The following is a 14,984-nucleotide window of genomic DNA, read 5'->3' as shown; positions in this document are numbered from 1 at the left end:
TTACTAGCCTGTTTATTTACTTCCTTCTGCCTTCAGACCCCAAGCTTCCGGCAGGCAGAGACTTTTGGTTCAAATCCCTCTGACTCCATCCCTGGCCCAAAAGCAAGTGAAGGTCTGTTGACTTAAGAGGAGGAAGTCTATCTCTAATGTGGCCCTGGAGGTGCAGGGACAAAGGACCAGAATCACCAAGGAGTGACTTGATGAGCAGGAGACAGGTGCTCTAAGAACAAGTCTTGACTACAGGTGTCTTCCTTATGCCCTTCCTGCTTGCTCTGCTGCCCAACACCCCTGAAACTTGGTGACACCTGAGATTGCTTCCAAAGATCACTGTGTAAGGTCCTTAAACTAGATCTTATAATTTGATCACAAGATGTTTTTACCATCTTCCTTTGCACTGCTAAGGAAAATTAAGGCTCAGGTTGAAGTGCTCAGCACCATACAGCAAGTCATGTTCTATCTGCTAAGAGCAAATCCTACAGGATTTGTCCTCCAGACCCCAATCATGACATCCAGAAGCACAAGTTGTAAAAATACCAGCTACTGTCAGCAAAACTGACACATGCCCACAGAGTGTAGAAGCAAATGTAGAAAGGTAAGTCTGCCCTCCCCCGCCAAGCAGTGTGATGACTACAGTGTGCTTTCACAAAACCCTGAACCCAAGCCAGCATCCCAGGGGCACTTGAAGAAAGCGACCTGTACCAGAACAGCTTCTGCCCCTCTAGGAGGTGCTCTGCCCTATGCCCTCCCTAGGTGCTGGGCTGTCCTGCTAGACACTTCTACTCTCACAGACACTTGTGACATCACTTGCCCTTTGAACAGTCCCTTGCCTCCTAGACTGCCACCTATCTGAAAAAATAGGAGAATGCTGGGGTTGGGGATGGTGCAGGTTCCACTGGGCATGCTACTTTCAGGGGACTGGTGCTATCTGCATGTGTCGACAAGGATCCTAGGGCTGTGCCCCTGCTCTGTGGGAGTGCTGTTATTGGTGCTGTCTTGGGTCCAACATGAAGAGCAACTGACAAGCGCAGGATCTGCTGTCCCTGGGAAGATGATCATTGCAGAAATAATTTTAGGATACTATTCCTATGATACACAGTCATCATCTTTGAGTCCCTCCCAAACCTTTGCCCTGTCCCCATCCTCCTCTGCAGACCCAACCCACAAGCTCCTAAGGCAATGTCTCACGTCCAGTAAGATGGAAAAACAATTCCTTGTTCAGACATTCAAATGACTGGCCAAAGAATGTTGAAGAGAGGCAACTTACAAGGCAAACTTGATTGGGTTTCAGTACAATTTTGGATTTTTCTGGTATAAGACTTTAGGAAAGTTCCCTTACTTCTGAGCCTCCATCACTTCCACAAAGTGGGAACCAGGAGCTCCGATTCCCTTGCACTTAACACACATGAATACCAAGATAAAATTTTTTCTTAAGATTTATATTTATTACTTTTACTTATATGTGTGTTTGTAAGAATGTATGCCATGTGTGTATGTGCTTTCAGAGGCCAGAGGAGGGCATCAGATCCCCTGGAACTGGGGTTACAGACAGCTGTAAGCTGCCATGTTGGTGTTCAGAACTGAACCCAGGTCCTCTGTAAAAGCAGCAAGTGCTCTTAACCACTGAGTCATCTCTGCAGCCCCTGAGCTAAGATTCTTAGATAAAAAGAGGAAGTCCATTATCTTGTTTCAATCCTTCTGGGAAGTACTGTCCCATTTCCCAGAGGAGGCTGTGGATAAGAGTTAGAGACAGATATGACTCAAATCTTACTGCAAGTGACTAATGAAAGAATTATGTCTGAGTCCTATGATTAAACCCAGGGCTCTTCCCATTATTCTATCTCCATGGGGGGCTAGGACAGGCTTCCAATGGGTTTGGGAAGAAGGGTTGCCTCTGGGGAGGGCACTCTCCCCAGGAGACCAGCAGTCCTTTACCAGTCCAGTTGGAACCCAGCCACATACAAATAGCTCTGCAGGATGCACTGACTTGGGAGAATTGGTCACAGGAAATCCCATCCTCCCCCTTTTTCAAATATCCCTCTCTAAAATGGGCACCTGGATGGGACACCCAGACTGGTCAAATCAGAGACTAATGACAGGACAGTGGAGTTGGGGCAGCAGAGAATGGTTCATATGTACAGCTTTACTTTGGGATAAGGAACTCTGGAGATGGAGGTGAGAACTCTGAACAGTGAGAATACACTCAACATCACTGGAGTATATACTTCAAATAGTAAATTTCACATGTATCACACAAGTTCAAGTTCAGATGATTAAGACTAAGGGATTTCCTAAAATGAGCCTCGTTCAGCAGTTACCAAATGGCTTTGATTTTCTCACCCCAAATCCAGGATCACAAAATAAAATATTTAAAACTCTAGGCATGAATTTCTATTGTCACTTTGGCTCCCCCCTCCACCCCTCGGTCTCAGTATATTGCCCAGACTCAGCCTCCCCACTGCTGGGCTGACAGGTATGCATCCCCACGTCTACCCTTGAGAGAGCTGTTATTTGTGAACATGGGGTGGTTTATAATCTGCCTATTTCCTGAAATTTAGAAAAAGAATTCAAATAGAAGACAGAGATTAGAGATGTCCGAGGGCAGTATTAGTATCACAGAATCCTAGAAAGAAGCTAGATAGCAAAGTGTACAGAGATGAAAAAGACTAAACCTCAAAACCAGAAAAGAATATACTACAGATTCACTTACAACATATGAAACGGGGGGGAGGGGAGGTCATGCAAATCTCACTGCTATAACAATTTTTCTTTTGCATGTATTTAATACGTGTGTGTGTGTGTGTGTGTGTGTGTGAATGTACAAGTTAGAGAACAACTTTGTGAAGCTGGCTCTCTCCTTCCACTTTTACATGGGTTCCAGAGATCCAACTCAGGCTGGTCATTAAACTTGGTGGCAAGTGCCCTTACCCAGTGAGCCATCTTGTCAGCCCACATAATTACTAATACCTAAACTTTTAAACATATATTGGCTTCCTTAAACAAAGACAGTGTCGCTAAACAGAAAGAGCAGTGCACCAGGACTTCAATCTTGACTAAATGTGTGGTTTTAGGCAAGTCATATTCCCTCTGTTCCTTCACCTCTGAAAACAGCACTTGCCTCCCACTGCAACAGTGCTCTTTGACCTGTGCAGCCTATAAAAGGAAGTTAGTAATAGGTAGGGAATATTGAAGAAATCTTAATGACATGAAAACCATAGTATTTGCAAGTTTTTGTTTTTAAGACAGGGTCTCCATGTAGCCCCAGATGGCCTTAATCTCTGAGATCCTCCTGCCTGTGTCTCCTGGGTGCTGGGATTAAAGGCTTATGGCACCACCTCTGCTTTTTTTGTTCTTCTAAGACAGGGTCTTGGTATGTAGCCCTGACTGGACTGGAACTTGGTACGTAGACCAGGCTGGCCTTGAATTTGCAGTTATCTTCTTTCTGCCTCTGGAGTGCTGGAATGGTAGGCATGCATCTCCACACCTATATGGAAATTCTGCTCCTACTTTTAACATAAAATATCCTTCAGTTTTGTCTATCGCCGTATTAATACTTCAGGGCCCTTATCACTCATGGGAAGCCAACAAAGCTGCTCATCTCACACCTAACTAGCTTACTGACCCATCCTGATGTGATCAACACTCTTGACAGGGTTGCTTCCTAGCCTCCCTATTCCCAGCAATGTCCTCCCCAGCCTCTCAGCAGGTCCTCTCTGTACCTACTGGTCTCTCTCAGGCTCTTATAATCAGATGGTATCTTGTCTATCTGTTGCTGGCTTGGACAGGGCCTCCAAGCTGGATGGAAGTCATCGTGGTTCCCTATGCTCTCTCTCCCTGACTTCTTGATCAGTCTCTGGCACTTAGTACATGATTGTTGGTAAAGCAAAGTGGAGGCAGGGTAAGAGGCAGAAGGAGCAGCTGGCTGAGTAACCCAGGCCTCTTACCCTGGACCTCTCTCATACATTGTCACCTGTGCTATGCCCCTGCAGGAAGCTGCCCCCTCTACTGGAAGTTGTTAGGCAAGCCCCTCCCCTCATCCCTCCTGCAGGCAGGAGACAGCAGACACCTCCTGTGACCACACCCCTGTGCACAGCAACAGCCACGTCATCAAGCGTGGGAAGCTTGGGAAAGCAGAAAGTTCCAAGAGTCTGGAACTACTCAATCTGCTCTCAGCACATCTAATAGTAGGCTCCTGCAAACAGCTCCTAGCAGAAAAATGCCCAGATGAGCAATCTACAAAGACAAGTCCCAGCTGTGGGTGCCAGGCAGCCCTAGCTTGGACAGATCTCTCCAGCTGACTTTGTCTGTACTGACCTCTGGACAGGCTACTCTTGCTTTCCAAAAAAATTCTAATCCAAAAAGATTCTACTCGAATCTACCAGTTTGGGGGACCTGAAGGTCACCCTCTAAAGTCTCCCTTGAGTCCCTCAGATCCCTTACCAGAGTCCTGCACTGGCAAAAGGGCAGCCAATGGCTGCTCTCAAACAGTCTACCAGTCCACCTACACTTCTCCAGGATGGGCAATGAGTCTGGGAATTCTAAGTCTTCTCCCCCAGACACCAGTGTGGACTTTGTACCAGGCAGAGTCTCCTTGCTTGCCATGATGAAGACAAGTGGTGAAGAAACTGACAGCCTTAGGTGACAGAACCCCAGCAGTCTGATCCCAAGTTGATCTCTGATCTACAGATCTGTCTGAATTCCAGGGTATGGGGCTCCTCACTGTGCCACCTTTCTCCATTTCAGGGATGCAGCAGTGATGTGGATTATCAATGTGGCCCTTCAACTAAGGGCTTCCTGATACCTACTGTGCTCAGTAGGTGCCCTCAGGGGGTAGACACCAGTTTTTCCCACCAAACTGAGTGCTACGATACTCTTGCCAGCTTTCAGGAATCAAAATCAATTCTACTGAAGAGCAGAGATGGAAGGACCTGCCTCCAGCTGAGAAACAAATGGGGACCCTGAGGGATCCTGAGCAGTGAAGATCCAGCCTGAAGCCACCCATCAACTTAAGGCTTAAAAAAGAGGCAAGAAGGTAAGGCTCTGCTCCTCTATCCTCAAGTCCCTAAGATGGACAGAAAAGGAGAAAAGGGCTTTCAGACAAATCAGATCCTAAGAAGAAACTGCTTCAAGGCAGAGACCCATACTTGCTCTTACCTTGAGGGAGAGTGAAGGGCTCTGTGAAAGCTGGACTCCAAAGCCAGCATTTCTTTCCCAAGCCATCACAGGCTCAGCTAGCTCAGCCTTACCCCGGAAGAACGGAGGTTTAAAAGGCAGTAAGCGTCCCACCTGGGGGGGGGGGGCTGGGGCTGGGACCACACCCGGGTGAGCTGACTTCACCAAGGAACCCGCCTACTGGCCTGCTCCCAGACTGCCAGGCCATGGCGCCACCACCCATCTGTAAGCCTAATGCCTCTCCCCACTGGGCTCCACCCACAAGCCAGGCCTCCAGAACAAGGGTGGGAGTGGGCAGGCAAGGGGCCCACTCACCTTCTAGTGAGGCCTGCTCTGCATGGGTCCCCAAACTCCCTCCCAGGCCCCAGGGTCCGAAGCAGCTGCTTCCTGCTTTGCTGTTTCCTTTCACTTTGGTTTTTAACCCCAAAGTGAAACTAAAGACCATGAGAATGTGGGAGAGATGGGCAACACTAAGGGATGGGAGAGATGAAACAACCCCCAACCTCTGATTGGTAAGGAAGGCTGTAGGCTCACTGGGATACTGGGGAGAAGGTAAGCCTCACCTTTTCCAGGTCTCAGTTGTCCCACTAATAAAATGTGGGGGAAGAACTTCCCCTTCCCCACCCCTGCAGCAACTGAGGGTTGAAAAAGAGCTTATATGGGGGGCCCCCTCAGAGAGGAGGCACAATATCACCCTTGTGGTCTCCCAGACTACCTCTCCCCATCTGTCATCTGAGCTCCTTTGTTCTACATGTACCTGGAGATCCCAGAAACCTGGGCCAGAACAAATTCAGGAAGGTGCTAAGTACAATCCTGCCTCTGTGGCACAGAAAGATGATACCACCAAGGGCTGCCCTGAAACTGCCAGCCTGCAGGCTGAGCAGGCCACCTGCAGAGTTTGACAGCAGCCAATCCAGGAGTGGCTCAAACTTCAGAGACCCTCTGAGGTCCCCAGTGTGCACGCACAGTATGAAGCTGGGACTATTGTGCTCTAAGCTGTTTTATGGTATTTCCCACTGGCTGGTTTGCCAAATTTTTCCAATATCCTAGGGGACATGAGAAAGGGAACTATGAGCCTTTCTATTACTCAGATGAGGAAAGTCAAAGCTCAGAAACACAGGGGACAAGCCTGGAAGGGGATCAGGAATTCAGCAAATACTTGAAGTAGCTCATGGGCTCCACTGTTGCCAAGCAGGTGCTCACGTGTACACACATACCCCACATGGAGACATGAGGACTTCCAGTGGGAAGGGAAAATGCTTCTCCCTAGAGCCCCAGTTCCAAGCAGGTCTCAAGGTACCCATAACAGAGCTCCCTCACCCTAATCTTGGCTCCACTCCTATCACAGTTCCCACCCCCTTTCTTCCCTTTACTGCTCACTTCCTTCCACCTGAACATGGGAAAGGCACCTCTTTGGCTGAGGACAGCTGAGTGACACTGGCCAACTCATTACTCTGGGCCTTGCTCCATAGATTATACTGTGGTCTGGATTAGAAGAGTAGTTTTGTTTGCAATAGGGTTTTGCTCTGTAGTCCAGACTGGCCTTGAACTCACAAGAGATTCACCTGTCTCTGCCTCCTTGGCATTAAAGGTGTGCACAACCTTGTCCAGCAGAAGAGTGGTTTCTTCTTTAAGTTTTTAAAAGTTTCTTAGCCGAGCGTGGTGGCACGCCTTTAATCCCAGCACTTGGGAGGCAGAGGCAGGCGGATCTTTGTGAGTTCAAGGCCAGCCTGGCCTACATAGTGAGTTCCAGGACAGCTGGGGCTACAAGGAGACCCTGTCTCAAAAAGACAAAAAAAAAAAAAAAGTTTCTTTTATTTATTTTTATGTGTATAGTGTATTGTCTGCACGCAAGTGGACCCATGTTGTGCAATGCCCGTGGAGGTCAGAAGAGGGCATCAGATCCCCTGGAACTGGAGTTAAGGATGGTTGTTAGTCACCATGTGGGTACTGGGAATCGTACCTGGGTCCTTCACAAGAGCATCCAGTGCTCTTAACCACTGAGCTATTTCTCCAGTCCCAGAGAGTGGTTTCTGAACCAAGGAAATGAATATGAATCTGAGTGGGTTGCTTTGTAAATATAAACATGGTGGTGTATGCTTGTAATCAGAGCACTTGAGAGACTAAGACAGATCAAGAATCAAGGCTAGCTTGGGCGACAAGTCACAAGATCTCATCTACCAAGCAACACTGCACATCGGTGGGCTTGTGTTCAGAACAGAAAAATGTTGTGTTCAGAAATATGTGAAAAAAATTTCAGTGCACAGAGTCTGAGAAATGGCCATTCCACTTGAGGGAACGGCTCCAGTAGCTGTATGTGCAGATATTCATGGGCCCAGCACTTCTAACACTAGCAAGAGTGGGACACCCTGAACATTCCTGGGAAGAGGAGCTGACAAGTGGTGGTCTACCATTGACAGAAAGCCAAATGATCTTGAAAAAAGGAAGCCATGGAGCTTCCTGTGCCCACAGAAAAAAGCCATGAAATAGACAGACCTGGGTGGAAAAGGCAAGATAGAGCAGCAGAGGGGAGGTGCTCCACTGTGTAAGAAAAGGACATGTTAGTGACACCATTGTTAGTGACAAACTAACTGAACTGGTGCAATGCAGAGAATTTCTGGAGGGAATTGTCAAGCCCAGACACAATGATTATCAAGGCACTAGACATTAATGTTTCACCTGCTTTTTGAAAGTTTGAATTCTAAATCCACATCTATGCATGTATATTACCTACATACATATATTTTTATTTAAAAAAAAATTTTAATTTTACATGTATGTTTTGCCTGCACATATGTAAGTGCACCATGTACATGCAATGCCTGGGGAGGCCAGAAGAGGGCTTCGGATCCCCAGCACTGAGTTACAGATGGTTGTTAGTCACCATGTAGGTGCTGGTAACTGAACCCAGGTCCTCTGCAAGAGCAGCTAACGGTCTTAACCACTAAGCCATCTCTCTAGCTGCTATATATGTGTATTTTTAAACCTACAAAATTAACTCCAGCAAAATGCCCCTAGAGACACCTCTCTATAGATCTCACGCATCATTCTCCTAGGGGGTAGGACCCAGGCATCTAGATTTTGAAGGTATCTCTAATAATAAACTGAGGTAACCTAGACATTGCAGGGCTCTGGGGTGTGAAGGGATGGTGGTAATGGTGGCGGGGGGCGGGGGTTGTTGAGGCAGACTTCAAGGACAAACTTGGCCACAAGGCATTGGAAGGATCTGAAGAAGACTTTGAATGCTGAGCATGTAGAGCTAGATGTAGAGGACTCCTAGTAGGAAGGATTGGGAAATGGAGTGAGGCTGGTTGAAAAAGGGAAGAAATGTTTCACTCACCGTGGGTCCTTTCTCTTCCAGGTTTGGTTTTCACTCCTGGGAATTAAGTGGGCTAGGCCACAGCCCTTTCCAGACTTGCTACCCTAGGACCTGCTTTTGTCTCATCTCATTTAATATTAAAGGAGTTAGAGAGGGTCCCCAGCTTTGCACATGTCCATAGGGCTCCACACCTGTGCAGACTGTAATCAAATATTTGGAGTCTACAGAAAGGTCAGACCAGGGAACTTGGGCAGTGCAGCCCTTCTACGACGTCCCCCTAAGGAGAAATAGCAGATGGCATTCTGCAGAGATGCCCTTCCTCGGCTTTTCATTAATAATTTAGTCACTACTGAAAACCTCTTTTGTCATTTTTGAAGTTTGGATTGCAGAAACTTGCACCTTGACTTGCTTTACCATGATATTCTAGGCGAAGGGTTCGCGGGCTGCAACTCTAGGTCCCCAGTTCAAACCAGACAGCTCTGCAGGGGAAAGAGCTTAGCAGCCCTAGGGTGGGGCCTGGCTACACTATGATGATGCTGTGCTCTGGAGGTCAGAAATTAAATCTGCAAGGTTACGGTGAAGCTAATCTGCCTGCCAGTGTATATCCAGGACTGCTTCATTGCTGCAGCATCTGAGATTTGTTGACTAAATGAGCAGTTCACACAGTCATCTCTGTCAAGTCGCTTTCTATGACTGAGCCTCAGTTTCCTCTTTTGGAATACAAAGAAACAATTGTAAAGACTTTCCAGGGTTACGTGAGGGTCCACTGAGAAAAGAGGGATAAAAGTGCTTTGTAAAGCAAAACAGGCTAGACAAATATTACAGCTCCAGAACCAGGGGTTGCAGAGATGGCTCAGTTAAAAGCACTGGCTGCTCTTGCAGAGGAATTGGGTTCAATTCCTAGCACCCACACGGCGGCTAACAACTGTCTGTAACTCCAGTTCCAGGGGATTCAATCCCTTTTCTGGCCTCCTTAGGCGTTGCACACACACGGTGCACTTACACACATGCAGGCATAACACTCATACACATAAAATGAAAATAAATAGGCTGGGTGTGGTGGCGCATGCCTTTAATCCCAGACAATGAGTGTTAGAGACAGGCAGATCTCTGAGTTTGAGGACAGTTTGGTGAACACAGTGAGTTCCAGGCCAGCCAGGGCTAGATAGTGAAACTCTTGTCTTGTGGTAATACAATAATAATAATAATAATAAATAATAATAATAACAACAACAACAAATAAATTTTTAAAGATTCAGAACCAATGTGCTGAAAACAAAACATAATGACTATACATGCGACTGAGCAAATTTACCAGAAAGTACTTGGCAAGTGATAATTCATTAGACTGAAAGGGACAATACAGATTACTCCAGTCTACTGCCCATTGTTCACATGACATTTCTTAGGCTGTCTCTGTTCCACAGGAGCATGAAAAAATCCCTCTGGAAAACTTTTGTTAAGATTTTGGTTATGCGAAGCATGGTTGCAGTCACAATCATACCCTGTATATGTCTGGCCTCAGAAAATTATTTCCTTAGGGGCTGGAGAGATGGCTCTGCAGTTAAGAGCATTGACTGCTCTTGCAGAGGACCCGGGTTCTATTCCCAGCACCCACACAGCAGCTATGAACCATCCTTTACTCCAGTTACAGGGGAATCCAAAGCCCTCTTCTGACCTCTGAGGCATTGCATGACACAGGTGCCCTCACCTACAGGCAGGCAATACACTCATATACATAAAATAAAAATAATATTTTAAAAAAGAAAATATTTGCTTAGGTAGACTGGCACTCGGATCCTGAGGGCGGCTACTGGGGGCTATGGAGGGATGGGCTTGCTGGTGATTGTTCTGCCTCATGACCAAGTTTATGCTGGGAGTGGGGGGTGCTGACACCAAGGGGAGGATGACCAGCAGAGAGATCTTGGCCTGTACACTTCATCAACTTCCTGGCTGTACACCAGGACTGAACACTGGTGCTGTCCACAGCGGCCAGCCACTTAGGAAGTACCAGTCCATTCTACCTTCCCTCTGCTGCAGCTAAGGAAACCTGTCCTGAGCTCCATCATCTAGTTCTTCTGTGTTAGGAACTTTGAGACAAGTCTCTTCCTGCCTTGTAACTGACTCCTCCAGCTGGGCCAAGCAACACCCACCTTACCTTCTCTGATGGGGGCTGACTGGGAATTCCAATGGACCCAGAGGTGGAACAGATAGGCAGACACAGACACAGACACAGACACACACACACACAGACACACACACTCACAGAGCACAGCTCTTGGAGGCTTCTCATAGAGTGTGAGGATACCTAGTTTTTTCCCCTTTTTCTTTTTTGAGACAGGGTCTCACTATGCAGCTCTGTCTGGCTTAGAACTTGCCAGGTAGATCAGCCTGGCCTTGAACTCAGAGATCCAACTGCCTCTGCTGGGTTTACCTCAGTACCTCTAATTCTTCTACTTTATAAAATTCTAAGCCAGCACTCAACCCTGACCTTAAGGATCTTCAGAAAGCAGTTTTGTGGACCTTAAAAAAATGTGTCTACATGCCTTGTTCAAGGGGCAAGAAGGCTCAGATCCCTGGGCTGCTAGCAGCAGAGGTTTCCTTTCTAAGCAGCAGGGCTGAACTGTGAGAAAAGCAAGAGTTTGGAGACAAGCAGCCTTGAGTTGGAGCCATATTTCCCTTATCTGTAAAACAGGGATAAGTCCACCTGCCTCTGGCTTGCTGCACAGATTTCATGAGGGTGTCTGTGGAGGCCCTGGCACAGAGCCTGCCACAGAGTAGGTGCATAAGGAATTCGTTCACACTGCTGCTTCCTTCTCCAAACCAGCTGCACACATCTTTCTCCTGGATCTGCAGTCCCTGCTGGGCTCTCCTCAGGGAGCACATCCTCTAATAACCCATCTGTTCTTCCCAAGGGCTCCACCCCAGCCTCACCCTCGTCTCATCAGGGTGCTCCGAGAGCCTCCTCCCTGTCGACACTTTTATTCATACCAATTCACCCAGCCTGTTTCATCTTTAAAAGTCTTCCCTTGTACTATCCCTGGCTCTTTATAAAACTTTCCATGGTTTCCCAAAGTCTTTGCTATTCAATGCTGCCTATAACTAACCTCCTAGACTCTCCTATACCTTCTAGCCAGAGCCCTGAGGCATCAGCAAAACTAGTAAGCTAGCTAGCTCTGTTCTCCAAACGCACATACCTTCCAACCCCACCCCTCTTAAGCAAGCCATTCTCCAGAATACCAGCCCCACCCTCAGCCAATCCAACCCCCTCAAAGGGTTCTTGTTCCACTGGCTCAGGCTCACTTCTTCCTTCTCAGACAATGCCTTTCCTCAGCAGCCACTTAATTACAGACTGTCAACACAGTCTCTCATAATTGTAGGCCTTGTCTCCCTCATCAGGCCCTATGTTCCCCTGGTCCGTTCTTCCCCTTTCTCCCTGAGTAAGCCTGCCCAGACTGGGAGGGCAGGTCCGGGTAAGGGAGGGTTTCCCTAGCCGGAGTCAACTCCCAGCTGATTCCAGTCCCACCACTTGGGACCACTTCTCTCATCCTTCAACTATGCAAGCCACTACAGAAAAGAAAGAGACCTGGGCTTGGGGGGGGGGGGGGAACGGCCGCCTCTAACCCGGCCCCGGGATGGTCTTTTTTTGGGAACCCCAGGCTTTGCTTTTTTCCAAAAAAAAAAAAAGAGCCCGGGGGTGGGGGGGGGGGGGGCAACGCCTGACTCTAACCTGGCCCTGGCATGGTCTTGTTCTGGAATCCCCAGGCTTGCTTCCTTACCAACAAGAAACAAATCATCTTTCAGCTTTAGAATTCAGATTTTTATTGTCTTCAAAGCAGCCTTGGTTTGTAGGAACAATGGGGAAGAAAGCAGCTGATTCCAGCTCAGGCTGAGTTAGGAAAGGTAGCACTGGGAAACCTGGGAACCTGATCTGCCTTCACACAACACACCTCATCTACCTCATTAAACTGCTGTTGACGTCTGGATTTCATTGTTGCTCAGGTGTTCCATTTCACAGCCTTCACCCTGGCCAGCCCTCATGGTGTCTGTTGCCAGGAGGGCTCAGCCTGGAAAGGTGACTTGCTGCTACAAATAACCAGTCCAGCCCAAAACAAAGCAGGGTGTATAAACTGTCACTTCTTAAGGAACCTTTAATCCCCAAGTTCCCATCCTCATGCATCACCCTGTGAGGTAGGTGTTTCCATCCTACTCTGACTGGAAGAAAACTGAGGCACAAAAAATTGGCTAGATCAAGGTTAGATAGCACAGACAAGCAGGCTACTACATATGCACTGGCTGCTCTCAGTTCAGCTCTTTCCGGAGCACAGCCAATAGGCACTCAGCACCAGAATCCTTGAGTGGATTCATTCCTGCTCCCAGACCTGCCAAATGAGCATATCTGGGGACAGAGCTCAGGAACCTAAAACCCATAATGATAAGGAATCAGCATTCTGTATATGAGGAGACTGAAGCACTGAAGATGAAGTGATCTGCTAGTCACTAACTTTAGGCAAGTATATGAACCTAGAACTGAGCTCACAGTTGGGGCCAGCTGGGACTTCCTGGACCAGCAGCATTGGACAGTGTGGGCAACCTAAGGGAACAGAGAGCACCAAGGGGAAGGAGGGACATATGGCACATGTAAAAGTTTAACCGGCAGTACATTCTCAATGTAGCTTGTGGAGCCCTGGGGAGTGAAGACCTGCACAGGGCCACCACAGCCATCTTCCCCCAAGAGACAGGGAGACACCTTCCCAAGTTCATCTGGGAGGAAAGCCTGTAGGCGGGTGGCATCTACACCAGGCAGTGGCCCTCAGGGCATGTTGGGTTGCTGTTCAGGATGAAAAGCTGGGAGAGAGGGTGACTCAGTTCCAGCGCCTTTAAATGTGAGATGAGCTCAGAGACTGGGGAAATGTCAAACAAACCCTAGCAGAACAGGTGTCAGAGCAGGAGCTAGAGGGGCAAGCTACCAGACAGAAGCGGCAAACTTGAAGCAAAGCTGTGGACAAAGAAAGTCATCAGGAAGACTAGAGCCCGCCCAGATACTGCCATGCTGAAGGACCCTGAGTGGGTCCACATCCCTCTCTGGGCCTCTTACTCTGAATTCACAAACAGGGAGAACCTTACTAGCTTTTCATAGCCTTCCAGGACTGTTGTGAGGATCAATAGTTACACAATACTTCACAAGGCCCTGGAGATTAGTGGATCGCTCCTATTACTACTATAATAGTGGTGCTTTCCTTGTTACCTGAACCCCAACCACAGAGGTGAGGGGAGAAGCTGGGGCTGTCTTGTTCCCACAAAGAAAAACATGACCCAGATATTATGGAGAGAAAAGCTCACGTTTATTAAGAGCCTACTGTGTACAGGTACATGTTTATATATGTATAATCTCATTTAATCTTCACTGTAATCCTATGGGTATAAATTATTTTTTTAGTCCAGATGAGGAAACTGTAGCTCAAAGTAACCTGCCTAAGACTGTACAAGCACTGAGAGGGAGACATTAAAACCAGGTGCGTATGTTTTAAACCCCACATTATTCTTAATCTGGAACAACTGTTTATGAGGCTGTCCATGAGGTATACTGACTCAGCTCAAACACTACCTCTCTTGGAAGCCTTTCCAACCTACACAGGACCTCTAGCCCATGAAACCCCACAGCTGTCATTAGCACATAGTTGGCAGCATTCAACATTCTCCCTCACTCTGGAGTCAGGCATACTTTTAAAAGGTAAAGTGACCTTTGAATTACTCAAGAATCTCAAATGTCAGAGCCGTAGAGACCCAAGAGATCATGCCATCCAACTCCCTCCTTCTTCAGAAGGAAAAAATGGAGATCCACTGGGAGACCAACTGTCTGAAGTCACTCAGCATTTTAGCTTCAGAGCTGGGAACAGAACCTTGGTATTCTGCCTCACAGTTTCTTTAAGGATCCCATGGTTTCAGAATCAGTCTCAAGACAAGGCTTGTTAGTCTCATTTAAATTAGGAAGGTGATACTCAAGGGAGTAACCTCCCTGAGTGGGCAACATACAGGAGCCAGAATCCTGAACCCTTCACTTCTAGGCAAGGGACCAAGCCCTTTTTCCTCCTGACTGCAAGTAATCCATGGGATGTGCCTAGCACAAAGTGCACAGAAAAAGATCTGTGTGTGTTGGAAATTGTCATTATACACCTGAGACCCGTGACATCCAGCATGGTAGTGACTTCAGAGGTAGGGCCATGGGATGGGACCCAGATGCTCAAACCTTTGCGGGTCTCTGGCTTTTCTGGGCCTCATCTCTGTTAAGACTAAGTCTCACTCCCTGCTTCAAAGTTCTAGGACATCTTAGGGTCACTGAAAGCAGACCACAGCTCTCTATGGAGTCTCTCTCAACTAGGGCCTTTGCCCCTCCCACCCCCACTATGGAAAAGCGGCCATGGCTCACTACCAAAAACTAACCCACTTTGTTTCCAAGTACCAATGTTTAAGCAGGGCCTACCCCTAAACAATA

The 14,984-nt window shown here is 47.6% G+C and overlaps 1 protein-coding gene across 6 annotated transcripts in view; it reads right to left on the bottom strand.

Moving 5' to 3' along the window:
- The window catches only part of Dlgap4 (DLG associated protein 4), a 197,692-nt gene that overhangs the window by 33,753 nt on the left and 148,955 nt on the right, over positions 1 to 14,984 (bottom strand). Inside the window, exon 1 of one of the 6 annotated variants that reach the window (XM_029567216.1) lies at positions 5,152 to 5,294. The exons of the other annotated variants lie outside the window; for them this stretch is intronic. The gene's annotated coding sequence lies outside the window, so the exon portion shown is untranslated. Of the gene's footprint in view, positions 1 to 5,151; positions 5,295 to 14,984 lie in introns of those variants that run through there. 6 annotated transcript variants of the gene reach the window in all.

Source organism: Nannospalax galili, unplaced genomic scaffold (assembly GCF_000622305.1).
Source record: "Nannospalax galili isolate Female #2095 unplaced genomic scaffold, S.galili_v1.0 scaffold221, whole genome shotgun sequence".
Classification (NCBI taxonomy): domain Eukaryota; kingdom Metazoa; phylum Chordata; class Mammalia; order Rodentia; family Spalacidae; genus Nannospalax; species Nannospalax galili.
Note: the sequence above shows the minus strand (reverse complement) of the source record. Positions and strands in the feature narration are given on the sequence as shown.